Consider the following 18,946-nt stretch of genomic DNA (forward strand, 5'->3'; position numbering starts at 1 on the left):
ATTCTCTTCATTAGACCTACCCACAAGCCTTATGACCTCCTATTACACATTTTTGCTGCCTCCACAGTGACCAATAAGGGATTCTATACAGTTGTAAGAATTAATGAAAAGTTTCCTATAAAAATTATAATTCAGGTGGCATGAGGGTGCAGAGGATAGAGTTGCTGCTTCAGTATACCTCGACTCTGGTTTAAATCCTGACTGGGGTACCTTCTGAAGGGAGCTTGCCTATTCGATCTGTTGGCTTGTTGATTTTCTTCAGGTGTTCACAGACATGCTGTTAGGTGTGTTGGCCACTCTAAGTTGACTTGTGAGTGAGTGTACCCTTGGTTGAAATGACATCCAGTCCAGAAAAAAGCTGCCAGGCTCTGGCTTCCAACAACCTAGAATGATTAAAGATATGGAAAATGAATCCATGTGATATTTGAGGGTTTCTGTGTGTGTGGAGGTATGTGAATTCATTAAAGGTCTGTCAGTTGGTTAAGTCTTGTACCAGGATATGCTCAGACTCAGCATTTAAGCATGGATGAACGACTGTATATGATCAGGGCACTAGGGAAGTCATAGTCGTAAGCTGAATTCACTGTTATGTCCTGGAGAGATTTGAAAGCTTGATTGGATCCAAGTGTTTGTGCCCAATGATCATGGATCACTGCTAGGATAGGACCTGACTGGGGCAAATTCCATATTTAATTGCTTATTTGGGTTTAAGTGTGGTGTACCAAGTAATGCATTGGAATTCTGTTCATGATTCATTTGAAGAGAGTCTCTGCCTTAATGTATAAAGTGGATTAAAAACACATGGATGGATACATAGATGTCTTATTTGGAGCATTGATTGGTTTGAATGAATGAAACTCCAATCCATTATTGACCCGAAATTATGGAGAGGAACATTTACTGGTAATAATGAAGGCACACACATTTTAAAAATGCATATACACTGAGAACCCACTTTATTAGGCACTGTTACCCAAGAGTGAGCAGGTCTCTCCTTTTACTCTCTTAACAGTTTAAAATGCTCAGGGGTTGAAGGAGAAAGTGTTAATGCCAATGGCTGCCATAATTTACAAATTCACCTATTGAAGAGTTTTACCCCATATAGCTCAATTTGTCTCCTCTCAGAGATATGCCTATACTCTATGATCAGGGCACTAGGGAAGTCACAGTCTTATGCTTAATTCTCTGTTACATCCTAGAGAAATTTCTGGATTTTCCTAGCCTGGTAGCAAGGGACTTTAACCTGTTGGCGATAGGTACACCAGTGGTTCTCACCCCCCTGGGGGGCGCGAAGATGTGAAAAAAAGAACACAAGAATCACAAATATGAAAAAAAAACATCTGTTGAAACCAAAACAAATTAACTTAAAACTACATTCTGATACTAGAACAATAAATATAGAATTCGATAAATGTCGATAAAAGTTAAGTAGGTATAATAAAATATGCATCTACATTTCAAAAAAATGTTGGGGGCGGCGCGATTAAAACTGTTATGAAAACTTGGGTCGCAAATCCTTAAAGGTTGAGAAACGCTGAGGTACACTGTTGCCTGGAAGATAAACACGTGATTATCAACCATTTCAAGAAATCACAATCTGCTTGAACAACTATCAGCCCATTATTTCAAGCTCTGTGGTGATGAAGTATCTGAAGAAAGTGGTCATATTCTACATTAACCAAAAAATCCCTGCTACCTTGGATTGACTACAGTTTGTGTACTGGTGCAACACATCTGTGGATGATGTCATGTTCCTCACCCTACACACTACTCTGGAAAGGAAAAACACCTAAGTCAGGATGCTACAACTATAGCTCTAGTCCACAAAGTTGTGCCCTCCAGCCTGGTGATGAAGCTCAGAGACCTTGGTCTGAGCAGCTCTATCTGTGGCTGAATGCTTGTTTTCTTAACAAATAGACCCCAGTTAGTGAGGATTTGCAGTAAAAAATCCTCCACACTGTTCACCATCATTGGCATTTCACAAGGCTACTGCCTCAGACCATTGCTATACAGTCTATTCACAGCATGAACTTTGAAGATGACACCACCAACAATAATGAGCTTGCCTATAGGAAGGAGGTAAAAGACCTGACCATCTGGTACTATGACAACAACCTCTCCAAAACATCAACAAAAAAAGGAGGTCATTGTTGACTTCAAGAAGAACAAAGGCAATCATGCTCCACTACACATCAATGGCTCCCCTCTCCAGAGGTCTAGATCACTAACTGTCTTTCATGGTCTGTAAAAACCAACAGCAGCGTCAAAATGACTCAGCAAAGGTTTTTTTTCCTGAGAAGGATAAAAAGCTTTGGGTGGAAACCAAAAGACTGGTGAACTTCTACTGCTGCAGTAATGAAAGTATCCTGACAAGATGCATCAAAGTGTGGTTTGGTAACCTGACTTGCCAGGACCGCAAGCTCCTCCAAAGGACCATCTGTACTACTTCTAAAGTCACTAGGGCTAACCTTCCACTCAACCAGATGTTTGAGGAGAACAGAATCCATCATCCAGCTCATCCACTGTCATCCCTTCTGCCTTCTGGTAGATGCTACTGGAACCTCACTACACACTCCACATGCTTTGGGGACAGCTTCTTCCCTCAGAACTTAAGGTCACTGAATTCTTGGTAACCTGATCTTACCTGCCCAGTACTGTACCCACCTGTTGGTTTATGTCCAATTGTATTCTATGGTACACGTGTACTGCCATTTGCATTTTTTTCCACTACAGTTTAATACAGTTTCTATGGTTCTGTTTTTCACTATGTACACTGGGTCATTCTTCTACTACTCTTACTTATTGTATTTATTTATTATACACCATCTTATTGGGGTGGCGCAGTGGTAGCGCTGCTGCCTTGCAGTTAGGAGATCCAGGTTTGCTTCCCGGGTCCTCCCTGTGTGGAGTTTGCATGTTCTCCCCATGTCTGCGTGGGTTTCCTCCCACAGTCCAAAGACACGCAGGTTAGGTGGATTGGCAATGTCCCTAGTGTGTGCTTGGTGTGTGTGTGTGCCCTGTGGTGGGCTGGCTCCCTGCCTGGGGTTTGTTTCCTGCCTTGCACCCTGTGTTGGGTGGGATTGGCTCCAGCAGACCCCCGTGACCCTGTAGTTAGGATATAGCGGGTTGGATAATGGATGTATGGATTATTGTCTTATTGCCTTTATATAATTTCCTGCTCCTCCCCTCTTCTCCCCACTACTGTGACAAAAGAATTTCACTCTGCTCTTCAGTGTATGTGACAATAAAGATAAAATTTAATCTAATCTAAGATTACGGAGAATACTTCAAATCTTTTGCCACTTTCATTAAAATCTAAATCATCATTGGACTAATAGCTCTTTCTTGATACACCCATGAATTTCCAGTGCACTCATGCTAGCATGCATGGTGCCCATTACTATGCTACATTCAAAGCCTCTTAAACCTTTAGTCTTGCATGATCTCCCATTGAATTTTAACCAAATGATCATCTGTCTGCCCACTTTAAATGGCCTATTCTGCACTTGACATGCTCTCACAGATTGAGTAGTTAATGGGATGGAATGGCCCAATAAGGTGGATGGCCATGTGAAAAAGTAAACAGATGTCATTAAATGTATTCTCTTTTTTAAAATATATGATCTTCATTTAAACAATAACTTCAGATAAAGGAGAAATAATATGACTAACATCATGTCACGTTTACATTTCGTACTCCAAAGTGTAATTTAAATAAAAACAAATGCAAATTTCAAATATGGAATAGGTAAATCCACCCTATTTTTATCAGTACTTCAAATACCTCAAATTAGAATCAGGTGAAAAAGATTAAAACATCATTAGAGTGGGCCTTGTCTGAACCCATCATATTAAAACTTCAGACACCAAGTTTGGTTTGCTCTTTGTTGTTGTAGTGTGTGTTATCACCAGGTCAAGATCAAAAGAGCTCTCTGAGACCTTCATATAGATGCCTATAGGTCTGGGAAGAGATTTCAAAAGATCTCCAAACTACTGGAAATCAATCATTTCACTGTCTGGAGGATTTTCTACAAGTGGAGATGTCAAACAACTGCCAACTGAATTGCAAGTTCAGCTAAAGATCAAAGCACAAGATGCTGAACGATGTCTCTAAGAACCCCACAATTTCATCACAGGATCTACAGGTTGCTCTTGCTACTGATGATTTCAAATTGCATGAGTCTAGCATTAGAAAGATGCTACACAAATTACATCTACATAAGTGGTGTGCCAGGAGGAAACCTTTGACCTCTAGAAAGATCATCAGGTCAAGGCAGGCCCATGAACACCAAAGACCAGGAGCCTCATTCATAAAGTGTGTGTACACACAAAAAGAGGCTTGAAAAGTGTGTATGCAACTTATGAGACAAACTTTGGGATTTACAAAAGAAAAATTGACGTTAAAGCTTACGCATATTTGCAGCAACACTGAGCCATGCATACGCAACATTACAGAGAAACAGGGAAATGACGACATCAAGCAGGGAAATGCAGTCCAACAAGCTAAATGATGATGATGTGCATGCATAATAATTCATATCATTGAGCTGTTATTATAATGTGTGCTGATGTGACAAATATATTACAACTCCAAAGTGATGAATATGATGCACAGACAGTATTTTAATTCTCTTTTAGAAGCGACAAAGCTGCGTATTTGAACTGATGAACTTTATTGCTTTTTATGTTAATATTGATTACCTGTTGCCACTTCTCAGGGAACTGGCCAAGCTTCACTCCAGCATGTTTTCTGTGCTGGAAGCCATTATCCAACTGGTGAGGCACTACATCCAGTTTTGTATGGTTTGGGTGTACATAGAATAAAAAAAAATATACATATATATTTATGTAATATATATATATATATATATATATATATATATATATATATATGTGTGTGTGTGTTTTGCAATCTTCAAAAGGCAATTTGCAGCAGGGTCCAGCTCTACTAACGTAATTGGAGACATTTACTGCACTCATAATGCAATAAGGGCATCTAATGAGAATGAAACTGCTTTTGCTAACAATAACCAGTGACATTCCATTATTGCACAAGTCATCTGTGATGCCAAGATGAGACTGACAAATGTCATGGATCAGCGCCCTGGGTCAGCCTGTGATTCATTTATTTTGAGACAATGAAACGTTGTCAGATGTGATGGTGCTGTATGTGAAGGCTGGCTTGTTGGTAAGGTAACTTCCTGAGCCCTCAGTGTTTATTATGGCCTGTACTACTCATTGTAGCAGCAATCACATCATTACATGTGATAGTGGATGCCCACTCAAACAATGGTGCCTTACACCATTTCTGGACCCCCAGAGTTCAAATAATGCTGCAAATGATCTTATGCTCTCAGTTGCAGAGCACGGCTCACAGATACTCTTGAATGTAGTTGGTGGGGTCTCGAAACCTCAGTCAAAGGAAGTCTGCAGCATCGTGATTGCATGTGTATGAGGTCGATTAGGTTGTTATATATGGATGTTTCAGGGTGGTGTTAGAGGTGTGCTCTTGTATGCATATTTACAAGATGATTTTGATTTATAAGTGGTAAGTTGTGTAGAAATGTGCATACACCAGATTTTATAAATCTGATTCTTTTTTTTGCCATACAACTTTTTTCCTGCTTTTTACCATGCACATGTTTTCACGTTTTGTTTGTCAAATCCATGTAAAGTTGTATAAAAAAAGGCTTCAGGACTCAGAAACAACATGGACAAATGAGGCAATGGTAGTTATTTTACCACATCACTAAAAGACATGTTTGGTGAAACCCAAAGACAGCATCTTACCAGAATAACCTGATGCAAGCTGTAAACCATGGTGATTGAAATGTTATGGTCTTGGCCTGCTTTGCTTCCTCTGGGCTCGGGAAACTCACCATCGCTGAAAAAGAGTGGATTCTTTGTACTAGAGGTAGCTTGAAGATAATATGAGACCATATCTCAGAAGGTTGAAGCTCAACATAGCAATTACCCTAAACATACTAATAAAATAACCAAAGACTGACTGAAAAGAAAGAAATGACGGGTTTTGGAATGACTAAGATCTGAATCCTATTGAAGTACCATTGGGTGATGTGATACGATCTGCACTCAAGACACCCACTAAACATTGCACAACCGAAGGAATTCTGAATGGAGGTGTAGGAGAAGCGTTCTCCCAATTGCTGTCAGAGACTCATAGACAATTATAGGAAATACCAACTTGAGGGGGCATTACTAGCTATTAGAGCTGAGGCTGGACTTACTTTTCCATAGACACAAATGACAAAGCTGTTTGATTTTCATTGAATGAATTATTGCAAACCCAAAGGTTCATATTTTTTTCAATTAGATCACCTTTATCTAAAGATAATGTTTTAAAGAAGATACAATATGCCCACATTTCGTAAAAAAAAGAAATTATTTCATAGAGAGTACCATTCCACATGACTGTATGTATATACAGTAGATAGCCGCATCATTGCTGAAGGAGACAGTTTTTTTGCACTCAGCTGAACAGAGATAAAGACTTAGCATGGCATTGACTCAATGAGCATTAAAGCTGAGACGACTAAAGGATGTTACCCAATTTCGGCTCTGACAAACTGACAGGAAGTGCCAGAACATGGGTAGGTTGAACCACAGAAATCTGAACCCAAGTGAGAGACACAAGAGTCAGTCATCACGTCTAGGATTTAGCTGTTGTGAAGGTGTGCTTCAGAAAGCCTACTTCAGGAGAAAGCCACACTTAAAAGAGGGTAGCAACTCTCAGGCCGACAACAAGGAAGTGACTGCACTTGCCTACAAACTGAAATTTTGCAGTTGTGAAAATACTTCCTGTCAGACCGCGGGCCACGTTTCGATAATTCTGTCATCAGGAAACAGATGCTGGTGTCACTTTATAAAATGAAGTAAATTTAGAAGCTGCCTCTCAACTGTGATGGAGACCTACTACTGACACAGACAGAATGAGCATTTGTAACTTTATATTTAGGCCATTACAAAAGCATGAGCAAGGGAGCAGTCAGCTCCACTACAGAGTAAAAGGTCTCAAATCAAAGAGCCAGTTTACATTTTGAATGATTTGGAACCAACCAGATTAGAATTATGATGTCACGGAGGCTTGAATGAACATTTTCACTCAGTAACACACCTCATGATAGTCCAGATCTGAGGAAAATTGAAACATCAGGGCAGCTGTTCCACCAGTATATCAATTCTGAAAACCTGCTTCATCTGTTTTAGGGTATGGTAACACTGGTGCCTATGAATGTCAGGCACTGGCCAGGAACAAACTCGGGACAGTTGTCAAATCCATCACACGAATACATTCTTGTGCACACGCTCAGTCACACTTTTTTGTCTATTTAGAGTCACCATTTAACCTTCACACACATAACTAAGTGCTGGGAGACAGCAGCACTCTCTACTGTGACATCATGCCTTCCTCAGCACAAAATTTCATCCAAAAATGTATCTTTCTGTCTAACTTAAAACTTAATTTGTCTTTTTTATTTTATCACAGACTATTTTGTAGTGTAGTGGGGCACAGTAGTCCAGTGGTTAGCACTGCTGTGCCTGGACATTGTCCGTGTGGGTTTTGCATTTTTTTCCCCTGTGTCCATGTAAATTTTCCCACAGGTACTTCAAGTTTTCTCCTACATCCCAAAAGATTTCCAGGTTCAGTTAAATGTCACTTTGAAACTGGCCTGGTGTGTGTGTGTCTTGAGTGTAGGATGGACTGGTCTTCTGTCTGTGGCTGTTCCCTGCTCTGCAGAGACTGCTGCCAGGATATATAAGAATACATAAGACATTTGCCAGATGAGAGGAGACCATTCAGTCCATCAAGCCCTTTTATTTAGCTAAAAGCTAAGCTTTCCCAATATTTCATCTTCTTGAAGGTTGTCAGAGTTTCTGCTTCAAATACGTCTTGCAGGTTTGTTCCAGAGTCCTCCAGTAGACACCGGTGCTAGTAAGTCAAAATTTTACTATACAAGGGGGGACCTAAAAATTCCCAGAATTGGTCAATAGCACAAGTTGAGTGGGTTAGGTGTAGTTATTGAGTTGAGTATGCCACTAGGTATCGCATGCCTACAGTCTGGTTTATCAGCCTGCTGAGTGGCAGAGCCATGTAATTGACTCACATTTATAATACAGATTACGAGGAGAAGGAGGAAGAGGAGGTTGGGAGCATGTACTGATACAGCACTTTGTCGTACCCACCACTAGACGAACCACCTTAGGATCCCAAATTAGGTCTCGAGCACAGCCATGTAATGGGTGACACTTCAGCACCACTCTGTTTCTAATTGGAGACCCAAAAATTCTCAGAATTGGTCAATAACACAGCTGTAGTGAACAGTTATCTGCTGCTAGACATCGTATGCCTACAGTCTGAAAATCAGTCTGCTGAGTGACATCATGCTGAGATGATCAAGTGTGTTTTTTCTGTCATTTATAGGAGAAGGTGACTTGGGCCATTTTTTTTCCCAAGCCACCTTGGCACATTTTCAAATGACAACGATGAGCATGTTTTCTGAAATTGATGGACATGTTCCCCATTGACAGAATCTTGATCTATGACATTATATCAAAGTGCTAAGCCGTCTATAGGGAACCATCAGGAAAAAAATTCCGAAAAGAGATACATGCACAAAAAGTTACATTTTCTACCATGGCAGCACATCTTGCATTCTCCGCATTGACAGTCAAGGACTTTTGGACCAAAAAGAATGTGGTTGGAGCTTTGAATACCCACATTCACTAGATATTACTTATTGTGACATCTTTTTGTTTCTGAAATCTAAATTAAGACTGAAGTGAAGACGATTTGCTACTGGGTAAGAAACCAACAAAACAATGCAGGAGGCTTTAGACACTGTAACAAAAGATGAGTACAGAAAATTATTTCAGAAATGGGAGAAGCACAGGGACAAGTGCATTGCATGTCAAGGAAAGTAGTTTGAAGGTGGCTTAAAGTTAAGTTAAGTTTTATGATAAAGTTTTTTTTTAACAATTCTGGGATATTTTGTCCCCTTTTGCACAACTACCAAATTGGATTTAGCAGATTTCAGAATGTTTTGCTAGATTGTAGATTGTAAAATGGTTTTCTTTGATAGAACAATACAACTTATTATTTGTGTAATATTATTCATTGAGTGCAGATGCAGAGCATGAAGTTAAAATACAGAAATCCCTCGCTATAACGCACTTCGACTTTCGCGGCTTCACTCTATCGCGGATTTTATATGTAAGCATATCTAAATATATAATGCAGATTTTTTGCTGCTTCGCGGGTTCTGCGGACAATGCGTCTTTTTACTTCCTGTACATGCTTCCTCAGTTGTTTTGCCCAGTTGATTTCATACAAGGGACGCTATTGGCGGATGGCTGAGAAGCTAACCAATCAGAGCATGCAGTTTTAAGTTCCAGTGTGCTGAATGGCTCAGCGACGGAGCGTTGAATTCGATTCCGCAGCGTTAACCAGGAAGTCTCGTCTTGCTCATTCAGCATCAACGTGTTTCGCTGTGTAAAGAGTTAACTTTTGTGCTCTTTTGTGTTTATCTTTGTGCATAGTCAAGCCCTTCGTTATGGCTCCAAAACGATCTGCTCCTGCTACTGCTTCAGGGGCCGTGCCCAAGCGCCAACGGAAGATGTTAATGATTGTCAAAAATGTAAACGTTTTGGATATGTTGAAGCAAGGGAAAAGCTACACTGCTGTAGGACGCCATTAAGGCATCAATGAGGGTACAATTCTTATTTAAAAAGTAGGAAAGGAATATAAGATCTACGGCCGCAGTGTCCTTTTAACCAGGGCGCAAAACGAGTTGTAAGTGGATGTAATAAGGCAGTAGTCTGGATGGAATCTCTGCTTTAGGGATTTGGATTGAAGACTGCCGGTTAGAAGAACAATGGCGGTGTTACACAATCGCCTGAAGAGGCTCCTTTAGAACAGCTGTAACTCTCTCCTTCATTGTGCAGTAAAACTAAACTCATCGTTATCGGTTAAGTCATCGTGTCATTGTCGGTGAGTAACCATAATTATTTTTCTACTTACAGTACTTAGTACATGTATGTGCGTTTAGTGTCACTGTACACACATTTATTGTATACAATTTTTCTTGCATTGTACGTATTTATTGCTGGTGGCCTGTCTATCGTAATGGCTGTAACATATGTGATATCGGAGACGCTCGATATCTTTAAAATAATATTTAGGTTTTACTGTATATAAACAGTGTGTTTACATACATAATTTCAATGAATCTTACCTAATATCTAAGAGAATACAAAGGTTTATGCTGTATAACTGTGCGGGGAATATTTATAAACAGTGTGGGAGAGTTTACAAGGGCTTAAAATATATAAAAATAACCATACAAACATATGGTTTCTACTTCGCGGATTTTCACCTATCGCTGGGGGGTCTGGAACAAAACCCCCACGATCGAGGAGGGATTACTGTACATGTATAGATTGTACTAATTAGTAAATACATAATTGACACACATTTAAATAGTTTTGTTAAAATACAAAGAAAACAAGGTAGTAACTGATTAAACATAAATGGAAACCAAAATTATCTGTCCATGAATTAATGGATAAACTATGGCCAGTTGACAATGGTGGAGATTAAAATTGTAAAACAGAAAGTCAAACATAAAGTCACAGTCCCAGAGACCTCGGCCAACTGGCTGCCTACCCGCTCCTGGATTTTCTATAGTGGAGTCTGTGCTGGTGAGCCAATCAGATGAGAGAATCTTTCCATTGGATGACAGTAGTGCCTGGGGCAGGTCATTTGCCTGCACCTTCTGTGTAGAGTGTGCATTGTTCTCCCTGTTTATACATGGCCGTCAACTTCCACAGTCTAAACGTATGTTTTTAGGACGATTCTGAATAGGTCTGATTTGGGAGGTGACTACCTGAAGTTAGTTCCTGCCTTGCACCCTTTACTACTGTTCTGTGATTGAGCACTGCCCTGCCGCCTACACTTACTCTGTTCCATGCAGCCATGACACACCTCAACATTTCAAGTAAAAACAACTAAAAGTTCACTTAGTGGTTTATACACAATCGAGAGGATTATAGCAAGGATTACCACACTTACAAATGAAACATGGCGGGAATTCTTATCCTTTTCATTCCCACTAAAAGCTGACACAGCTACCCACCCATACAATCTCAGAGATTCAGCCTTTTCCTTTCTACTCGCCACGTTTGCTCAACTCTGATACAAACAACAATCACATCTTACAAGCTTAAGTGCCTTATACTACACACAGCATTTTTATTACATCTTCAAGGACATGATAGTCACCACTTGGGAAGAGGCCAGCCCAAAGGAACAAGGGATGGAGGTCGACCTGACGTTTTTCTCCTGTTTACTCACTTCAACCATACAGGTGTGTCCTGAACTGCATACAAGAAGTCATTGCCACTCATCACTGCTGCTAGCCCTCAAATTCAAGTATGTTCATCCTTGATGTCACAATGCCATGTGGCTTGAGGGCATTTCTTGGCCAGCCCTACAGCTCATCTCACTATTTTGTTCAATTGAAATAAAATAAATAAATTATATTTACTCTACTTGATTGTAAAAGCACAATGAAAGGTGTGGTAAAAAATGATGGACTCTGTAAAGGCTTAGCATTTCCCTTACTGAAAGCCTAATCATTTTTATAAATACAGGTACCCCCGATTTGGACTAGTAACATTCTGTGCTTTTCAATCAGCTCATCAAGCCAGTAAGCCCAAAAACCAAATCCCAGGACCCCCCAAAGGCCAACAACCAAAAGTTTACTAATTAAAGATGTGGAAGGTCAGGAAAGTAGCCACAGGCCAGCCTCTTGGGCCCTGTTCACTAGTTTATAGGCACCATTCACACGAGAAAAGTGAAGCTGGACATCAGCAAATTATGTTCATAATGAAATGCACTTACAGCTCGGTGGCCCCAAAACTTGGCTCCCTGTCACTTCTCATCTTTCTAGTCTCTTCCTCACCACGATGTTCTTATTGTTGTGCCAAACTTAACATACAGTTCTGTTATCCTTAACCCGCTCTGAACTGCGGCCTCCGTTTGTTCCCATTCCTCTAACCCAGTTTCTTACCATGAGGTATGCTGTTCTCTGCCTTCTAGAGTCCTCTGCTTGTCACAATATTCCACTGACGCCAAGTGACAGAGACTCGAAACATTCACTCAAATGGTGGTACCAAAGACTAGAAAACCCATCGGGATTTCCCACGACAGCCATATGTCCAACCCACCTTTATGTGTGTCTTCTCACAATCCATTTTTCATAATCTTGGTAACAGCAGTAGAATCTGGAGGCTCACAGCTCACAAAAAGTGTCAGGAGACACACACACTCAAAAAAAAAAGGTTCTTGTCTTTTTTGAAAAAAACTTCCTGCCCACAGATCGTCATGAGCATGACACTTCTAAGTAAGAGGAGAGGCAGGCTGGGGTGGAGTTCAGCGCTCTCTGTCCTAGTCAACCCTGTGGCTACTGAGCTGGCGCTTATATCAAAGTGTCTTCCCATGCATCACTGCAAACTTGAAGCATGTTTTACACTAGTCACCCCGCCCCCGGTCACAGTTTTGTGCTCTGTCCCCTATGGGTAATTCCTCCAGTCTTGTGATCCAAAGCAATCCTCTTACTAAAAGCTGCCCTCCACCTCTTTAACCCCCACTGTTTGATCTGTCTGGGCAGAGGCAGTTTAAGTCCTGAAAAGGGAACAGGCGCTACTCTTTTTTGATTTGAGGAGTCGATTAAACCTCCCTCAGCTCTTGTGCTCTGTTTTGGTAACTTCCTGTGGTGGCAGCCACAACGCTTTTTTTTTCTTTTCTTAAAGCATTTAGCAACAGAACCCTTGGAGATGCATGCTGCTGATTTTTAGTGGCAGTTTGCACAGAGCAAACATTTAAGCACAGACCAGATGGAAATCAAGTGTTTAGACCTAAAAAAGTAAAAATACATAAATACACACATATATACATATATATACTGCACACATATATATATATATATATATATATATATATATATATATATATATATATATATATATATATATATATATATATACAGTATATATAGGGATAGGCAATAGTAGGTTTACAGCTGGGAGAATGTGAAACACAGAATATATTCTTGTATTATTATTTGTTTATTAATTATTGTATTATTTATTTTCATTATTTGTTTTCTTCTTCTCAAAGTAATTGAGTTAATAATCATAACCTGCATGAGTTTTTCTATATGAACAACTGTAAACCTACTTTTGTCCACCCTTGTACATATTTATGTATATATAAATTAAAGGAACACTTTTTAATCAGAGTATAGCATAAAGTCAATGAAACTTATGGGATATTAATCTGGTCAGTTAAGTAGCAGAGGGGGTTGTTAATCAGTTTCAGCTGCTGTGGTGTTAATGAAATTAACAACAGATGCACTAGAGGGGCAACAATGAGATGACCCCCAAAACAGGAATGGTTTAACAGGTGGAGGCCACTGACATTTTTCCCTCCTCATCTTTTCTGACTGTTTCTTCACTAGTTTTGCATTTGGCTACAGTCAGTGTCACTACTGGTAGCATGAGGCGATACCTGGACCCTACAGAGGTTGCACAGGTAGTCCAACTTCTCCAGGATGGCACATCAATATGTGTCATTGCCAGAAGGTTTGCTGTGTCTCTCTGCACAGTCTCAAGGGCATGGAGGAGATTCTAGGAGACAAGCAGTTACTCTAGGAGAGCTGGAGAGGGCCATAGAAGGTCTATAACCCATCAGCAGGACCAGTATCTGCTCCTTTGGGCAAGGAGGAACAGGGTGAGCACTGCCAGAGCCCTACAAAATGACCTTCAGCAGGCCACTGGTGTGAATGTCTCTGACCAAACAACCAGAAAGACTTCATGAGGGTGACCCAAGGGCCCCATGTCCTCTAATGGGCCCTGAGCTCACTGCTCAGCAGCATGCAGCTCGATTGGCATTCGCCATAGAATACCAGAATTGGCAGATGCACCACTGATGCCCTGTGCTTTTTACACATGAGAGCAGGTTCACCCTGAGCACGTGACAGAAGTGAAAGGGTCTGGAGAAGCCATGGAGAACATTATGCTGCCTGTAACATCATTCAGCATGAGCAGTTTGGTGGTGGGTTAATGATTGTCTGGGGAGGCATATCCATGGAGGGTCACACAGACCGCTACAGGCTTGACAAAGGCACCTTGGCTGCCATTAGGTATCAGGATGAAATCCTTGGACCCATTGTCAGACCCTATGCTGGTACAGTGGCTCCTGGTGCACGACAATTCCTGGCCTCATGTGGTGAGAGTATGCAGGCAGTTCCTGGAGGATGAAGGAATTGATACCATTGACTGGCCACCACACTTTCCTGACCTAAATCCAATAGAACACCTCTGGGACATTATGTTTTGGTCCATCCAATGCCACCAGGTTGCACCTCAGGCTGTCCAGGAGCTCAGTGATGCCCTGGTCCAGCTCTGGGAGAAGATCCCCCACAACACCATCTGTCATCTCATTAGAAGCATGCACCGATGTTGTCAGGCATGTATACAAGAACACAGGGGCCATACAAAGTGCTGCGTACAATTTTGAGTTGCTGCAATTAAATTTTGGCAAAATGGACTAGCCTGCCACATAATTTTTTCACTCTGATTTTTGTGGCGTCTTTGAATTCAGGGCTCTGTAGGTTGATCATTTTCATTTCCATCAAACGATGTGGCATCCTTTCGTTCCTAACACATTACCCAGTCTATATCAGTATAGATATCCAGGAGGATTTCTTTTTCCCATTGAGATCTGATGTGTTTTCAAAGTGTTCCTTTAATTTTTTTGAGCAGTTAATATATTGTCACACACGCGCGCATGGGAGGCAGCTAAAGGGCTCGAGTGAAGGCAGTTCTGAGCCATACCGGGATGTGGCAGAGTGCACTAACTCTCTTTCTCACTTCCCTGTAGACCTAACCCGGGAGGTTCCACCTGTCTCTCTGGACGTCACTTCTGGGACCGAGCCAATGGAGACAGACCTTGCCAGCTCCGCCCCTGATGTCACATCCGGGACTAAACCAATGAAAGATGAACACGTGCCCAATCCTTATGACCTCACTTCCTGCCTCCCCCTTTAAAAGCCTTCCCTTTTCCCTTCTCTGACAGTCTTGTTTTGGACTCTGTTGTAAGCACTTCAGTGCTGTATTTGGATAAAAAGAAAACGACTTTGCAGCCAGGATACCTAATTACATGGGTGGCTGCCCCAAACCTTTTTCTGTCTTTGTCTCGTTTTGTGACAGTGGCGTAGTCGGCAGGATGGAGAAGTCCCAGAAGAGAAGGGGACAGGACCTGCAAAACACCCAGGTGGGAGCGTACCGGGGCCGAGTATTCAGGCGGGAGGGTGCCCGTGGTTGGCGAGACCGTGCGGGCTCCGCTCCCAGCACGCAGAACTAGGCCATCTAGAGAGGCCAGGGAGTGTGCGGGTGGGGCTCACCGAATTGGGCTGCCCTGGATGGGGGAGACGAGAGGGACTCAGTATGCTCTCTTGGGGGAGAGTGCCTGCCCCCAGTGAAACCACAGCCCCATTTACCACCCAGGGGTGCCCCAGACTGGCAGGTGAGTAAAATAACAAGTGGAGGTTGGACCCTGAGAGGCCGACCAGTAAACAAGCCTGGTCCTTATGGGCAAAAGTATGGCAGTGGCTACGGCCCTTGGAAAACAAGCCCTACCAGGTAATTGAGCAGGTAGCTTGCTATCTGCTCCTGAAAGCACTTCCCCAGGGCTTCACCCAGCCGGTCTGGGGCACAGTTTGAACATGTCAGGGCTCATAGAGCTTCTGGAAACACAGAGGGCGGCCTCACACTCTGGGAGAGCAGAACCGCCCTTCTGTCAAACTCAGCCGGGTATGTCCCAAGACCTAGCCCCTCCCTGTACAACCCGGAGCTTGTATCGGTGTCCGGCGGGCGCAAAACCGCTTGGAGGCGAGGAGGAATGCAGGTGGAGGGGAGGAGGGCTTGGTGTGCTCTGACAAACCCGCTGACGGTCCCGCATACAGGCGTGGTGATCGTTAACGGGTTTAAAACTTCCGCTCTGCTCGATTCCCGCAGCAACATTTCCATTGTTGCCCGCCGCTTTGTGCTACCGCGACAATGGCTAAAATTCAAGACCAGTATAACCTGTGTCCACGGGAAACCCGCTGGTACAGGACCGCCGCTGTGTCATTAGCTACGGAGGGTCAGTCCAGAAACTAACCGTGGCAATCCTTCCTGATCCTCCACACCCGGGGATACTAGGGCGGGACTGGTCTGAATTAAAAGCGGTGAGACACATACCACTCCCGGGTTAAGTTGGGCCTCGTTATGGACGGAGATGAACCGTCTCAAGCTGCCTCCACGCCGTGTAATCAGCCGGCAGAGAGAGATGCAGCAGGCGTCCTGGCTGACGGGGCAACTCCGGGCGTCGCAGGCTGACACGTCATCCACCAGCGCCGGCGGAGCGGGAGGAAACCACGCCCATTGAGGTCGGCGCTGACCCTCTCTCCGTGTTGCGGTTTCAATTTAAAAGCGCCGGCTTCTTTCAAAGGGAGCAATGGAATGACGACTCCCTGAAGTTTGTAAAAAATGCAGTGGTCCTTGTCAATGGCCAGCGCACTAGTCAGTCGATGCCACAGGGCCCCTACTTTGTGCTAGATAATGACCTCCTTTACCGTGTAGCAATGCATGGCAGGAGGACGAGGCTGCTGCTAGTGCCGCGTACCTTCCGGCGGCAGGTCTGCGAGCTAGCACACGCCCACCTCCTAGGTGGCCACCTGGGCACCGAAAAAACTCTGGAGCGGATCAAGCTCCGGTTTTACTGGCCAGGAATTAATGAGGAGGTTCGCCGCTTTGGCGCTTCCTGCCCGGAGTGTCAACTGCGACAGATTCCTAGGAGGGACCGTGCTCCTCTTGTTCCTATTCCATTGATTGGCGTTCCCTTCCACAGAATCGGGTCGACCTGGTGGGACCTCTAGAGCCCTCAGCCCGAGGACACAAGTACATTTTAGTCCTCGTGGATTATGCTACACGATACCCCGAAGCTGTTCCGTTGCGCTCAGCTACCTCTAAAGCCATCGCACGGGAATTACTAGGGTATTGGCGTGGGGATCCCCAAAGAAGTCTTGACAGACCAGGGGACCCCTTCACCTCGGAGACGTTCAAGGAGACTGCCAGATTACTGAAAATAAAGCATTTAAAACCTCGTGTATCATCCTCAAACCGACGGATTAGTAGAGAGGTTTAATCAAACTCTCAAGCAAATGCTGCGTAAGGTGGTCAGCGAGGATGGAAGGAACTGGGATCAGCTCCTCCCCTCGTCCTTTTTGCCTATCGGGAAGTCCCACAAGCCTCCACGGGTTCTCCCCTTTGAACTACTGTATGGGCGACAACCTCGGGGCATATTGGATATTTTGAAAGAAGGCTGGGAAGAAGAGGCTCTTCCCACTAACATACTGGAGTATATCGCGCAGTTCTGCGATAGATTTGGAAAGATTCGGCCTGTCCTTAAAAGTCACATGGAGGAGGCTCAAGCAGCACAGGTTCGTACTACAACCGCGCACGTCTCTTGGGAGTTCCACCCGGAGATCGGGTCATGGTCCTAGTGCCTACCTCCCACTCTAAGTTGCTTGCCCACTGGCAGGGCCCCTCTGAAGTTAAGGAGAGGAAGGGACTGGTCGACTATTTGGTGAGTCAACCCAATCGCGGCCAAAGGAGCGGTTTATCATGTGAACCTGCTGAAACCGTGGAAGGACAGGGACCCGATCCCTCCTCCGGCCAGCCCCTCACTCTTCGCTCACACACACGACCTTAACTTTGGCAGACTTGAGACCCAGGCAACGGCAGGAGCTGGAAACAGTTATCCGGACCGTCGAGAGGTAGTCAGTGAACACCCGGAAGGACCTCTCTGATTGAGCACAACATTGTGACAGAGCCGGGGTTGTTGTCCGAGAACGCCTGCGTACCGTCTTCCCGAGGCAAAAAAGGCTGAAGTGGAGCTTGAGATCAAGCGCATGCTGGAACTAGGTGTGATTGAGGAAAGTTATAGTCCCTGGTCCAGCCCCATTGTGCTCGTCGGTAAGCCTGGCGGAGTTGGAGGTTCTGCAATGACTTCCGTCGGCAACCAAGTCTCCCAATTTGATGCCTATCCAATGCCACGCGTGGGCGACCTCCTCGAGAGGCTTGGACAGGCTCAATACCTGACCACACTTGACATGACAAAGGGTACTGGCAGGTTCCTTTAACGGACTCCGAAGGAAAAACGCGTTTAGTACCCCTAGCGGACACTGGCAGTATCGTGTCCTTCCATTTGGGTTACACGGGGCTCCAGCAACCTTTCAGCGTCTGGTGGACAAAGTGCTTCGGCCTCATAACTCATACAGTGCTGCCTACCTAGATGACGTGGTCATCTATTCCAGCACATGGAAGGAACACCTACAGCATGTCCAAGCGGTATTACGGACACTTGGTGAGGCCGGGCTCGGATTAATCCCAAGAAATGTTTCTTTGGATTAAGCGAGGCCAAATATTTAGGCTACCTGGTGGGTCGGGTACCGTAAGGCCACAGTGCTCCAAAATTGATGCCATTCTGAAATGGCCCGTCCATGAACCAAGCGGCAGGTCCAAGCCTTTCGGGTTAGCGGGTACTACCGCCGGTTTGTACCCGGTTTTGGAGAAAGGCGCCTTGACTGATTTAACAAAGAAGAGGGCCCGAACATTGTGGTATGGACTGCAAAACAGACTGCATTTGGTGACTTGAAGAAGGCCCTTACGTCCGCACCTATTTTGATGGCACCTAACTTTTCTTTGCCTTTCATCCTCCAGGCGGACGCCGGACACAGGCCTGGGAGCCGTGCTGAGCCAAAGTGTCGATGGTGTGAACACCCGTCATGTTCCTGAGCGGAAACTGTTGGACCGGAGACCA

General features: G+C 43.8%; 1 protein-coding gene across 7 annotated transcripts in view; it reads right to left on the bottom strand.

Annotated features, from left to right (window-relative positions):
- The window catches only part of LOC120538818 (PH and SEC7 domain-containing protein 2), a 114,900-nt gene that overhangs the window by 75,917 nt on the left and 20,037 nt on the right, over positions 1–18,946 (bottom strand). Inside the window, exons 1-2 of one of the 7 annotated variants that reach the window (XM_039768310.1) lie at positions 12,247–12,701; positions 179–383 (exon numbers count right to left, since the gene is read on the bottom strand). The exons of 3 other annotated variants lie outside the window; for them this stretch is intronic. The gene's annotated coding sequence lies outside the window, so the exon portion shown is untranslated. Of the gene's footprint in view, positions 1–178; positions 384–11,920; positions 11,939–12,089; positions 12,224–12,246; positions 12,702–18,946 lie in introns of those variants that run through there. 3 more of the 7 variants (XM_039768309.1, XM_039768311.1, XM_039768312.1) reach the window with 3 other exon arrangements.

The sequence above is a fragment of the Polypterus senegalus genome, chromosome 11 (assembly GCF_016835505.1).
Source record: "Polypterus senegalus isolate Bchr_013 chromosome 11, ASM1683550v1, whole genome shotgun sequence".
NCBI lineage: Eukaryota > Metazoa > Chordata > Cladistia > Polypteriformes > Polypteridae > Polypterus > Polypterus senegalus.